Here is a 14,560-nt window from a genome sequence, read left to right as displayed (position 1 = left end):
GGCTGCTGGCTGCTTCATCGCAGGCAGTGGTGGAAGCGCAATACCCAGAACAGCCCTGCAGAAGTTCTTTTATATCCTTTTTCAGTGATGTCTGTTAACTAGTAACCTTCAGTGGGCAAACACATTACTCTAGTTCCTTATGTTGAGGTTAGGCAATTTGCCAATAATTAACAGCCCTGGGGTCACCTGTATCTTATGTTCAAGGACAAAGACCACTTCAGAGTGGAAAAAAAAACAAAATCTTGCAAATGCTGCAAATGTTCTTCTGCAAATGTTCTTCACCAACCAAACTGTTCAAACAGATAATTTCTCCTAAGCTGAAGAATAACTTATTTCAGCATAAAACATTGATATAGTCATAAAGAAAATGTAGAAGACTTACTATATAATTCCAAATATGTTGATTCTTTTTAAAAATAATAAAATGCATATTGTATGCTAACCACTGAACGTATTGTTTGAGTAATTCAGACTCTTCATTGGTGGATGTATTTTTTAGTTATCCAGTTATTATTTAGATCAAAACCATTGGTCAAGTGGGTATATTTTATTTAGTCGTGTCTGGCTTACCATTGAAAACTTACAGCACGAAACCTGATGGATGAGTTCTCATTCTAATTTTATGTGACTAAGAATAATTAGGTATGCATGTCACAGGTACATGGGCCAGCTGCCTCCTTTCAGGTCCTCAGGATGGTGATGCTAACACACTAACGGGCACTGATACACTCTGGCCCTAAGAGTGTCTTGTCTCATACCTTCACCCTCGATGTCACAGATTCCATGATACATTTTAAGTTCTCTACACACTAGAGTGAGTGGGAAACTTAAAATTCCCAGTGCATATCTAAACTATAACTCAGACTTTGGCATGTCAGAATCTGTGGGTCTAGAGGTCCAGACATGTTTGCTAAGACTTCATATGCGGTTGAGTTTATCTTTTATGTTTTAAACTCATTCTTTAAACGTTTTTATGTGCTTCGCTGTGTTGGTTGAATACATACGTGTGCACTGTGTGCATGCCTGATTCCCGAAGAGGTCAGAAGAGGGCATTGGGTCCCTGGAACTGGAGTTACAGATGGTTGTGAGCTGCCATGTGGGCACCCATGTCCTCTAGAAGTTGATCCCAGGTCCTCTAGAAGAGCCGGAAGTTCCCTTAACTACTGAGCCATCTGCATAGCTTGTGAGCAGCTATTTTAAAGATATGATTATAAAAACAAATGACTTACACTAGAAATAAATACAGCATGTTCATAAGATGAAGAGCAATGCTGTTATCAAACTGATTTTGTGGAGTAATACTTAATGTAATGGAAAGATCCTCATAACATATTAGTAATAGAAAACAGTATATTTTACACTATGCATAGCATATCGAGTTTTGAGACAGGGCCCAACTGTTGCTGAGTGGGTAATGAATGTACTTATCCAATGACAAGGGTTTAAAACAAAATCAGAGTTTCCATTTTAGTTTGGTTGTTTGGCCGGTCAATCCTTTGGATGGTTGGTTTGTGAACAGTTGATTTTCCTAACTCAGTCTCCTGGGTCCTGGGTTACAGGTGTACCACACCCCTCCTTGACCATTCTGAGATCTTCCAGCCTTGGCAGATTCTATTTTAAGTTTTATGCTAGTATGTATGTAATCTGCAGGGCTAATGTCTGGTTTCATCATTCTTTCAGAAAGGCTAGATGAATCACGTGTAAATATTATATATATATATATATATATACACATTACACACACACAAACTACAGATAATATGTACACATCAAGATAGAGGCACCTTAATTCAGCCACCAATTCATTGACGTGCTTCAGCACCTAAGCCAGGAGGAGAGCCCAGATCAGCCCAGGGCTACAGGCCTGTCATCCTAATTCCCTCCTGCCCTCTGCCTTGTGGGGTGATCTCTGCTATTCCAAAGCATGTGATCAGAGCGGTGCACAGGGTCACAGTTAAACACAAGCATATGGCGACAGGGTTTGAATTTTGCCCTCCAGGTTATCTGCCACATGACTTTGTGGGAGGTCTCTAATACCAACTGCAAACAACCCAAAGCCCACGTGTGCTGTTGCTCAAAGCTTTGTCGCAAATGCTGAGCTCACACCACATACCTTTCATAGTTCGATGTCTGGTTCTATTTGTTACTTCCTGAGCCCTTGAAACCCCTCAGAAGCAATATGGTTAAACAAACTGGACTTTAGCTTATGGAAGGCTCTCTACCCTTGACTACTCAAACTGTCGGTCTGGTGACATTAGGCAAAAAGCTCAAAACGGTTTTACTCTCAACATATCCATGTATAAAGTAATGAGAAATTAGTACCTTTTTAACAAATGAGGGTTAGATAAACTAGTAAGAGAGTAACTCGGAATAAGGCCTGCCACAGAATAGAACTCAACAGATGGTGGTTTTATTTATTCATTCAACAACAACAAAAAAAAATGTAATCTGTATATGAGATGTTGAAGGAAGGAGTCAGCAGTAGGAATTAGGCAGACTGACTGACTGAGATCATATCTTATAGGCTGGACAAATGTCTGCATCCATTATACCCAAGTTCTATGATGACGTTATGCTATGTGGAAAGAAAAGAGCCCCTAGCATCTTTGTACGGGTGAGGCATTTTTGGAGGAAGTCACATTTCAAAGAGACCCGAAGAAAAGGTGGAAGGTAGGCTGAATAACAAGACTCTTAACTCGAGGAATGTAGAAGGCAATGAAAACCCATTCATTTATGAAAAGAACAGCATATTTCAGGAATGGGACAAAAGGCAATGTCTGTGAAGCACGGCGTTCAGAAACGGCAGGACTCAGTGAATTGTAGCTCCTCGAGTGTGTGTGAGACCCCGGGTTCAACTCAAAGGCTGGCACGTACACATGGCCATCAGAAGGCAAACCCCGTAGACTCTGTTCTTTCTTCCCACTTTTCTGTGAGCTCTGGGGATGGACCTCAGGTTGCTGAGCTTAGGAAGCTAAGTGCTTTTATCTGTCAGCATCCTAGTAGGGGGCATGTTTTCCATGAGGCTGGCAGAGGCTGTATCTTTACCCACCATACTCCCACTTCATCTGAAGACCACAGATGGAGGACCACAAAGGGGAGATGATTTTAAAAAATCATCTTTGTCTCTGCTGCCGCCGAAGGAGACAAGACCAATTAAGAAACTGCTGCCATGTGTCATCTAAAAAGCCACAGGGGTGAAAGTGTTACTGATAGGAAATGAAGCTCACATAAAATTCTGGAATGTGAAGGAAGTAAAATTTAAAAAAATAATTAAAAGCTAAGTTCACACATACTGAGTCTTAGAGAGGGAGGGAGGGAGGGAAAGAGGGAGGGAGACAGAGACAGAGACTGGTTTACCCTAATGGTTCTGGTTAGTATGTGGTCACTTAATGTAAGCCAAGCTTGTTTTTCACACCAGGAATGCTGTGGGCAAAACACCCTGATTTGCAGTTTGATGAAGTTGACAGGCATTGACTTACTGCTTCCTATCCCCAGACCTGTACAGAGAGAATGGATATTGGAATATCTCCAGCTTCTCGGGGGTTAGTGCAGGCGTGGGAGTCGGTGAGAAACTGTGTGGCAAAGCAGAACCAGAGACAGCAAATGCCGCAAGAGGACATAAAGGGGAGCTTTGAACCACGGTTTGTGTGCTGACAGCAAACAGTGCTAAGCCTTGCTGGGCCATTGCTCAAAGCTTAGTCCTAAGTACAGAGTTCACAGCCAGTGCTTTCTGGATGCTCTGATTCTTGTTCTGTTGACTTTTTCCATAAATCCTTGGATCCTCCCAGATGCAATGTGACCCAGTAACCTGCACTCTGCCATCAAAAGGATGCTAATCTTCCTGAGCCATGTTAGCCGTATGACATCCAGCAAACAATTTAGTATGATCGACTCTGGGTTTTATCTTCTATCTCACAAAAATAATACTTCTCCTCGTGTGTAGAGGAGGAATGTGTGGAGGGGGAATGATGTATCCTAAGTGCTGGACGGCTACAAATGTTTCTAGAAAAGATGAGAATAAATATCATTGCTCTTAGGACTGGTATATTTAGACTACACAATTAAACTGAAATGTGAGTTGGCAAAAAATGACTTTCACTCTTTCGGGATCCTTTTATCTGTGTGTGTGTGTATGTGTGTGTGTGTCTGTGTGTCTGTCTGTATCTCTGTGTGTGTGTGTGTGTGTCTCAGTATCTGTGTGTGTCTATCGGTCTGTATCTGTGTGTGTGTGTTCCTAAAAGCACAGTTCTTACATTTCTAGTGCCTTACCCATCAATGCTTCTAATAACTTACCACCACTTTCAAGGTATAAACCATATGATTGTCGGTGAGTGTCTAGCACTCGCTAGAAAAGGTCCCTCTCTGACAACTTCTCACACTTTTTAGATTGTTTTCTCCTGGAACTTCCTATATGCCCTTAAATGCCAGTCTTCTGTGAGCCATGTGACTCTTCCCAGATGATTAACTTCTCGGATTTCCCACTGTGCTCAGCACAATCTTCACAAACAGAAGTCAAATGTCATTGAATCAAATGGTAGTGAGCATGTATGCCGTCAAATGACTCACATACCTCTCATGCTCTCTGGTAACAGAATGTTAGTGAAATATTCATATGTTATCTCATCTAGGGCTGGGAGTCCACGGGCACAAGAGCATATGTGAGAACAGTGTGGAATCTGGCATCCTGAGAGGAAGCCAATGCCTGCCATCTTCAGATTTTAAAGTGAACCCGGCAAAGCACACACACTCCAACTACAGGGAGTGCCTCAGACCACTATGGCCCTCCTCACTCTGAAGATTTTGTTCCATTTATCTGGTCCTCTTACAGACTCATGGCTATGAGTCTCCACGTGGCTGGAATGCACTGGTTAAAAGGGCAGCTCACACTTGGCCTGGATATGCTCTCCATTCCCTGGGGCCGTTAAATTCTCTCCACTTATTTTATACATGTTTCTCCAGCCAGCATATGAAGACCCTCCGCACACTCTCTCAGTGAACCTGTAACATGATTTCATCAAGGAGCCAGACGTCAAACATGGAAAGATGTTCCTGCTGTGGGTGAAGATATGTAAACACCATGTGACAAACCTAACTAATGTCCTCTCTGTTCATTCTTCCTTGATCTTATCACATTTAGTCCCAGATGTCACATAACTGTCCCCTTGGTTTGTTTCTGCCAACTAACACTCTCTCTCTCTGTCTCTCTGTTTCTCTCACTCTCCCTCTCTCTCTCTCTGTCTCTGTCTCTCTGTTTCTCTCACTCTCCCTCTCTCTCTGTCTCTGTCTCTCTATGTCTCTCTGTCTCTATCTGCCTCTCTATCTTTCTCTCTGTTTCTGTCTCTCTCTGTCTCTTTGTCTCTGTCTCTCCCTGTCTTTCTCTGTCTCTGCCTTTCTCTCTGTCTCTCTCTGTGTCTCTGTCTCTTTCTGTCTTTCTCTCAGTTTCTGTCTCTCTGTCTCTCTGTCTCTCTCTCTGTCTCTCTCTCTCTCTCTCTCTCTCTCTCTCTCTCTCTCTCTCCCTCTCCCTCTCCCTCTCCCTCTCTCTTATTTAGTTTGAGCTAATCTAGGGGAAAATCCTTTACCCTCAACATTTGCTTTGAACATGATTTTGCTCAAAAAAAAAAAAAAAAAAAAATCAAAATGGGGAAAGGGGGCTGTTTTCCTTCATCAAAGGAATTTTATCTTTGGATCTTTGTTGTTTAGAGGAGAAAATATTTTTTTTCTTCCCCCACACAGGAACAAAGTGAGAGAGTTCAGAGACAAATTGGGCAACCGAGCTGCCTATTGAACTTAAAAGGATAGAAATATGTCACAGTCAATAAAGGTGCACTTGGGCATCGATGTAGGTCAAGCAGGTCAAGCAGGGCAGTAACAATGCCAATGGAGGGTCAACTGAAAACCAGTTCCACAGAAATGCACATTCTACGTGCAGAGTTCCCTCCCCCTCTCTCTGGATTAGCTGCTGTGGACAGGTTGGGTAGGGGTACTGAAAACGGAAAGTTGGTCCACACAGTCAAACTATAAACCACTTGAGTAAAACACCTCGTCTGGAACAATGACGTGCGCAGAAAAACTGCCTAAATACTTGTGTGGTGGTGATGTCTTCAGACAGTCTGCCTCTTCCCAGCTGCAGCAGCAATGGCCAGATGTAGGAAAGAGCAAACAGATTCTCAGCCTTGTGCCCGACTCACTGCTGGGCACTCTTTTCTGATGTGTTTTTCTTTTCTCTGCTCTCACACAATGCCAGGGATGGAGAAATTTACAGATAATATAAATGTATTTTTCTGTGCTGAAGACTTAGAGATTCAATATCACAAGGCTCAATGTCTGACAGACATAGGCCCATTCCTCAAGTTTCATGCCACAAATAGCAGGAGGGACAGAAACTGAAACAAGACTAAGAAAGTCTCTTAGTTTCTGTCCTGGGATACTAATCAACTGGCCGAGGCAGCAGATGCCTGTGATCCCAGAATGCAGTAAGCTGAGGCAAGAGGAAAGCCACAAGTTTGAGGCCAACCTGAGCTATATATTGAGAGTGATTCTTAAAACAGAAGTACAAATCTACCCATAAGAACAGCGCCCCCTATTGATAAACTGGATCTTATGAAACTTAACTGTTCTATAAGCTGCTCCTCCGAGTGCCTGCTGTGAGGACCCCGCCGGTGCTGGAAGAGATACATGACCTTACCTCATGCCTGCTGCTTCTCAGATTCTGCCTGGGTTTGCTTCCTCCTTCTCCCTCCCTCTTCCCATCCCCCTCACTTCCTACAGAGGGTGCCATGGGAGAGGCTGCAGGGCGAGTCACTGACCCACCTGTGCCTTTGCTGCCTCCTTCACTAAAATTCCCACGTGAACCGGTCTTCCTTTTTGGTTTTGATGTAACCATCTCAAAACCAAGACGTCACCCAGAACACGCAACCAATGCAACAAGCAGACAAGCTATGAATGTGTGTAGAGTCCTGCATGGTAGCCTACTAACAGATTATAGATAACAATCTTAAAGAAAAAATGCCTGTAGGTTATTTTATGTGTTAGGGGTCTGGTTTGTTGTTCAGGGTTTTTTTTTTTCCCCACATTTTTCTTTTTCTTCTTTTTTTTTTTTTTTTTTTTTTTTTTTTTTTTTTTTGTTGTTGTTGTTGTTTTTGGGGGCTTTTTGTTTTTGTTTTTGTTTTTTGGGGTTTTTTATTTTTATTTCTTGCTTGTTTTGTTTTTTGAAAGATAGCACATTCTAGCCTGGAAGTCAATGTTTTATTTGTTTATTTATTTATGTATGTATGTATTTGGTTACCCTCCTGTTCCAAGCAACCACTGTTGCCCTGAGGGTTTTTTTTTTTTTTCCTTTTTCCTCTTCCTGACTTTTTGGGGAGGGCTGCAATGCTTGCTGGGGTGTTGGGCCTCTGGTGGGACAGCTGTGGCTCCCTTCTGTGGGGTCCCTGGCCTGCTTGCTGGAGCAGGTCTGGGCTCTGCTGACTGTGTACATAAGACAGAAAGGCAGTTCTGGTGTGGTGTGCCTTCTGGATCCTCTCTGGGGCTGTGCTTTGAGCAGCATGTAGCCTGTTGGTTTTATCTGAGTGAAATACTGTACAGGAGAAAAAAGAGATCTTATTTTTTTATACTTGGTATGTTTGAATAAAAACTTGTTGTCTTTAAAGAAAACATTTCTGTGAGGCAGAGGACACTGTCATTAGGACAAAACAACAACCTACAGGTTGGGGAAAGATCTTCACCAATCCTTCATCCAATAGAGGGCTAATATCCAAAATATTTAGAGAACTCAAGAAGTCAGACTACAAAAAAAAAATAATAACCCAATTAAAAAATGTGGAAGAGAGCTAAAGAGAGAATTCTCAATAGAAAAATCTCAAAGGGCTGAGAAACACAAGAAGAAATGTTCAACATCCTTAGCCATCAGAAAAATGCAAATCACATGACCCTGAGACTCCACCTCACACCAGACAGAATGGCTAAGATCAAAAACTCAGATGACAGCAGATGCTGGTGAGGATGTGGAGAAAGAGGAACACTCCTCCATTGCTAGTGGGATTGCAAACTGGTACAACCACTCTGGAAATCAGTCTGGTGGTTCCTCAGAAAACTGGACATAGTCCTACCTGAGTACTCAGCTATACCACTCCTGGGTATATACCCAAAAGATGCTCCAACATATAACAAGGACACATGCTCAACCATGTTTATAGCAGCCTTATTTATAATAGCCTGAAACTGGATGGAGCCCAGATGTCCCTCAGCCAAAGAATGAATATAAAAAAATTGTTTCATTTATACAATGGAATACTATTCAGCTATTAAAAAACAAAAACAAACAAACAAAAAAAACCTGAGGACATCATGAATTTTGCAGGTAGGTGGGTGTAACTAGAAAATATCATCCTGGGTGAGATAACCCAGACCCAAAAGGACATGCATGGTATGCACTCACTGATAAGTAGATAATAGCCAAAAATTACAGAATATTCATGATACAACCCACCAGACCATAAGAAATTTAATAAGGAAAAAGACCCAAGTGAGGATGTTTCAAGTCCCACTTAGAAAGGGGAACAAAATAATCACAGGAGGCAGAAGGGGGGAGGGCTCTGGGTGGGAGAAAGGAGGGGGAAGGAAAAGGGAAGCAGGATCTGGTATGGGGGTAGACAGGAGACCACTGCAGGGGTCAGGAGAACGAATGGAAATATGAAGCTGTGTGGGGTGGGAGGTTGGGGGAACCTCTAGAAAGTCCCAGAGAATTTCATGTGGGAGACATGAGAGGCTCCCAGGACTCAATGGAGATGACCTTAGTCAAAATGTCTAACAGTGGGAGATGGAGCCTGAAGAGATACCTCCAGTAGCCAGACAGGGTCCCAGTAGAGGGATGGAGGCATTAACCCACCTTCAAATTTTTTGACCCAGAGTTGTTCCTATCTTAAAACACACACACACACACACACACACACACACACACACACACACACACGGACAAAAATGGAGCAGACTAAAGGAATGGCCAAATAGTAAGTGGCCCACCCTGGGATTTCCCATGGACAGGCACTAAACCCTAACACTATTACTGATACAGTATGCTTGCAGACAAGACCCAGCATGGCTGTCCTCTGAGAGGCTTTACCAGCAGCTGACTGAGACAGATGCAGATGCAGCCAACATTAGGGGGAGGATTGAAGAAACTGAAGGCAATGCCAACTCCAAAGGAAGACCAACAGTGGCAACTAACCCAGGCCCCTGGGAGCTCCCAGAGAGGGGGGGGGGAGGGAGGGGAGAGGAGGGGAGGAGAGGGGAGGGAAGGGGAGAAGAGAAGAGAAGAGAAGAGAAGAGAAGAGGAGAGGAGAGGAGGGGAGGGGAGGGGAGGGGAGGGGAGGGGAGGGGAGGGGAGGGGAGGAGAGGAGAGGAGAGGAGAGGAGAGGAGAGGAGAGGAGAGAAGAGAAGAGAAGAGAAGAGAAGAAAAGAGAAGAGAACAGGAGAGGAGGGGAGAAGAGGGGAGGGGAGGGGAAGGGAGGGGAGGGGAGAGGAGGGGAGGGGAAAGGAGGGGAGGGGAGGGGAGGAGAGGAGAGGGGAGGGGAGGGGAGGGGAGGGGAGGAGAGGAGAGAAGAGGGGCAGAAAGAGAGGGAGTAGTGTGTAATATATATCAGAGGACTGTGTTCTCTGGCCTAAGTGGTAGAGGATGTGCCTAATCCTGTAGAGACTTTTGATGCCCTGAAGAAGGGGGATGCCCGGAGGGAGGAGGCATCTTCTCAGAAACAAAGGGGAGGCAGGATGGGGTGAAGAACTCTGGGACAGAGGGCAGGAAGGAAGGGAAGGCAATCTTTGGAATGAAAATAAGTAAAATAATTAAAAGAACAAAGTCCCAGCGGCTTAATAACTTGTCAAATGTCTTTAGCATTTACTGTTCTAAACCTTCCTCCTCTTCCTCCACAGGACTCACCAAGCTCTGCCTAATGTCTAATGTTTGGCTGTGGTACTCTGTGTGTACTGCCATCAGAGGGTGGAGAAAGTCTCTCTGGTCTCTCTGAGAACCATTCTGCTAGGCTCCCACACCAGAACACTCTGCAAGCAGAACAAACTATAAGTCAGAAGGTTCTACAGCTGGTTTGGTGCCCTAATCCCTCTACTTGTCTGGTGGTTACAAAGGATAGCTGGTCGGTTCAGCCTCTGTACCCTCCATTACTTGGAGACTCTGCTAGAGATTCTTGAGATCAATTTTTTTAAGAAATCAGTCAACTCTATTTAGGGAAACTGTAGTTACCTGAGTTAATATATAAAATAAATGTGAATAAATGATCATCACTTGCATATAATATCTTTAAATTATTGTCTAGTCTAAAGTTTACAATCTAGAATTGAAGAAATTAAACAAGGTTTCTGTGAATGTAATAAGTTGAACAAAAGAGTTATTAATCTACCTATTCACCAACCATGATATGTAGCATTATGGTAAGTCTTCCATTAACCAAAGCGTAATTCTTCCTTTCTCCACATATCTCAAGATACTGATGCTCGCAAGTATTCACCCCTTTGCTAATCAGTTGGTCACACGACAAATCAAGCCAGATAATCCTGGATCAAATAAGTTGAGACACAGTGGCTCACCCGGATGAAAAAGTAACTAGGTTCGTCATTGTTGACTATGACATTTTTGATGTACCTAATTTGGGGATAATTCTTGTTATTTCACATTTTAAAATGAAATGAATTCTTACCATCATAGAGGGAAAGTTTGCATGACTCAAATTCATGTAAGTTCACAATTCGCTCTATTTTCTGTTTTGGGAGTCTAGGGTGAGTCAGGATCCTGTGACATTTAGCCTGTGTGATTATATTATGGCATTGTGACAGTTATATTGCTAGGTGAAAGGAATTTTTTCACTGCTGTTTTTATCTTGTGAGGCTGTTATGTGTATTTAACTCCAGAATCAATATATAACATAGGTAGGCATGCCATTGCTGGTGACTGAGAGACAAGTAAGGTGGAGTTTGTGGAGAGATGGGAATGAGAGAGTGCACTGGGAAAGGGATGCTTGCTATGCTCTCTGCCACCTTAAATCCTTTCAACAGAGGCCTTTCTACTGAAATACAGGAGAGAAACACAATGGGCCTATCTGTTCAGTACAAGTCAAAGACACAGTCAAAAGACAGAGCCTAAATTTGTCTTGTATTCAATGCATATGTGATTCAAATTAAACCATCCCATACCTCACTGAAGAACATAGAGGAAAAGAAACACAGAATTAGCCCAACTAACTTTGGAAAACAATATTTTACCTAAAAACTATAAGGTTAAAGACAAAATAAATTTCATGTAAGTACTGTGTTCTAGTTGTTAATAGTTCTTATGGATATACAGGCCAATAATTCTGAAGCTCCTTAACATGTATCCATGGGTTTAAACAAATATATAAATTGAAGGTAGTTTTTTACTTGGGACACAAGTCCTCACTACCAAAAAGAGATGTATATATCAGGAAGAAGAAAGTTAGACTGAGCTTTGTGGCTATGAAAGAGTTAGAATTATCAGTTGAAACTCTAATGTGCATAGATAGATAAATGATAGATAGATGATAGATAGATGATAAATAAGTGACTCAGAAAAAAAGAAAGAGAGAGAGAAGAGAGAGAAAGAAAGAAAGAAAGAAAGAAAGAAAGAAAGAAAGAAAGAAAGAAAGAAAGAAAGAAAGAAGGATGGAAGAGTGGGTGGTTGGATGGACAGATAGATGGATGGATGGATGGATGGATGGACGGATGGATGGATGGATGGATGGACGGACGGACGGATGGATGGACGGACGGATGGATGGATGGATGGATGGACGGACGGACGGATGGATGGATGGGTGTATGTGTATGTCTACATACTTTATGTTTTTTAGTTCTCATCTGCAAAGTTGTAGGAAAAGTGAGCCCTCACTAGTGAGGGTCAGAACCAGTGCACAGATCTCTGCAATACCATTCTCTAAATAAAGGAACCAGGGCTGCCCCCTTCCAGAAGCTTAGCACCTTTCATGTCTCACTTTGGGGAGGGCTGTATTTAATGGTTTGCTTCCGCCAGAAAGACTGTGCAAGGGAAAAAGTAATAATTCCACAGTGAAGAAACTTGGCAAACAGTGCCTTTAAAGAAATAAATGATCAACTAGCATCCCGTGTTAAATCATGCTGACAACATAACATGTTCCCAGTGTTCTATGAGACCAGCTCAGCTCTAACACACACACACACACACACACACACACACACACACACCAGTAGGCCTGCAGTGTTCTAGTAGCCCAGCCTTCTGGATCATGAGGCAACATACAGAGACAGACAGATGACAGACAGACAGGGATCATTTCCCCGCAGATGCCCTCTCAAAAACAGAGCTCACTGGGCTCTTTCGTTTCATGAGTTGACTCTGTAGAAAGCAAAAGTGGTTCAGGAAACAGTGCATTGGGAGGCATAATTCTCTCACAGTTTTAAACTCCCCTTTGGTATGTCAGAGTGGGTACTGAGCCAGTGCCTTCCAGATAGTACTTGCACGCCTGGTCCATTTTGGGCCCAGCTGAATAGCAGCACCTTACTGGAACTGGCCAAGCTCTAGTTTCCCTTAGGTCAGGGCCCAATGTCCATTCTACCTTCCCAGTCTTTTTCTGTCTTTGATATTTTCACCAGGAGTCCAAAGCTCAGGTTGAATAGATGAAAGGAGAATGCAGGTGTTAGAGGACTGAAAAGGACCTTTCTTTACACGTGGCCTCATAATCTCTTCAAGTACTATGCTTAAAATGAAACTATAGGGGATAAGTAAGAGCCGGTTGTAGAGTAATAGGCACTATCTGGAGCCAGGTACATAATAAAACTGTCACATGGCCATAAATGACTGCATGTATAAACTCACATGCCATGCTTGGATGAGTCCAAAAACTCATAGACCAAAGTATATATGAGCAAGTGACTTCTGGAACAGAGATGAGAACCTAGCAGTGAAGGTGGCGCCTACATTTTAACAGGGCTCTGGCCACACAATGCTTCGACACCCTCCAGTCACCCAGTTTTCTCTTCCAACAGGGCTTCCCAAGGCTTCATTCTGTCATTTTGAGTGATATTTTTTCCTCGGCTCATTCGCTTTACCAGTCCAACTAACCACCTTTAAAGCCACCCATTCCCACTTCTTTGTCCCCGTCTCATCTTTGTGGAGCCTCACTGGCAAAGGAGAGCCACAGCTTATACTCTTTAGTCTCTCACTTGGGATTCTGCCATGTTGAAATACTGGGAGGGTATCAGCGTTTGTTTTCATGTGTTGCCCATGTGGAGCTACTGTTTCTGCTGGAATAAAGATGAACCAGGGGTTTCTCTGAGCCTAGGAGGCTGCTAGGGTGAGGCGCACCTTTGGAAAAATACAGTTCTGAACCACAGAGTAGATTCTTTTCATTTTTTATTAATTGCAGCACAGAGTAAAGAAGTCAAATGCTTAAAGAAATTTGTGTTCCTTAGGGTGTTGATTTTACACCAACAGAGAAGATGAGTCCTGAGTCTTCACGACTGCGTCTCAGGGCAGCCTGGGAAAGAAAGGGAGAAAGGTAAATGTTCTTTGTCAAAATGGAATATGTTTTCCAAATCTATTTCTAGAAATGTTGAATTTCTTAGGTTTTTTTTCTCAATTTTCACCAGTGTAGACAGCCTACACGTGACCTAGTCTCAGCTGACATCCGTCACTTGGTGGGCAGATGACACACTGATGTATGCTGTGCCACCCCCTCTTCATCAGTGGTCCCCTCAGAGTCCTCAGGTGTCAAAGTCTCACCATTTCTAGAGACACTACTTATTACCTAATTGTATTACCCATGAAAGCTTCCCAGAATGAAACAAAACTTTCCATTCTTTCTAAAAAACTGAAATGATTTTGAAATAGCCTTATATCTATCAGTTCTTTGCTTGAATAAAAAATGTTTGTGTTTTCATATGGGAAAATAATTCTTTGCCAAAGTCTTCCATTATTACCCTGCTTTTAAAATTCTCTTCCAAAAAATTACAAATAAAATAGATCAACATGGCTGTTCAATTGTCTATATTTTCAATACTGTCTATATTTATATTTGTCACAAGAGAATGAGTTCTGTTAATGCTTAGCATGTAGCACAACAGAAATTTGAAAGCAGATCTCTTATTATGAAACAGAACCCACTTATCTTCTGGTGAAATGAATTCACAGAATTATTGGGTCAGACTACATGGATCATTGATACACAACTGTTTTGATGCCCAAATGTTCATTCCTATGATTTCAACTTCATTCAGAGGAGACTCTTGGTTGGGTTCACCTGACAACTCCACGTAGTGGTCCATGTCAGGCAGAGCAAAACCATGATTAACTCTTTGGCTCAGGTTTGAATTTTTAATTTTGGTTCCTTCTCTCCCTGGTTTGGTTGCCTCTTGTGTAAAGTGCATTAACCTACATCTTTATGTCCAGTTTCTTATCTACAGATGGAACTCAAATTGATGGCCGTGCATGAGGACCTAAGAGTGCCAGCTGACGCTTGTCCATGTGGCTCTTGGCAAATCATTATCAATCTTGATTGTC

This window comes from Micromys minutus, assembly GCF_963924665.1.
Source record: "Micromys minutus genome assembly, chromosome: 1".
In the NCBI taxonomy this organism is placed as follows: domain Eukaryota; kingdom Metazoa; phylum Chordata; class Mammalia; order Rodentia; family Muridae; genus Micromys; species Micromys minutus.
Note: the sequence above shows the minus strand (reverse complement) of the source record.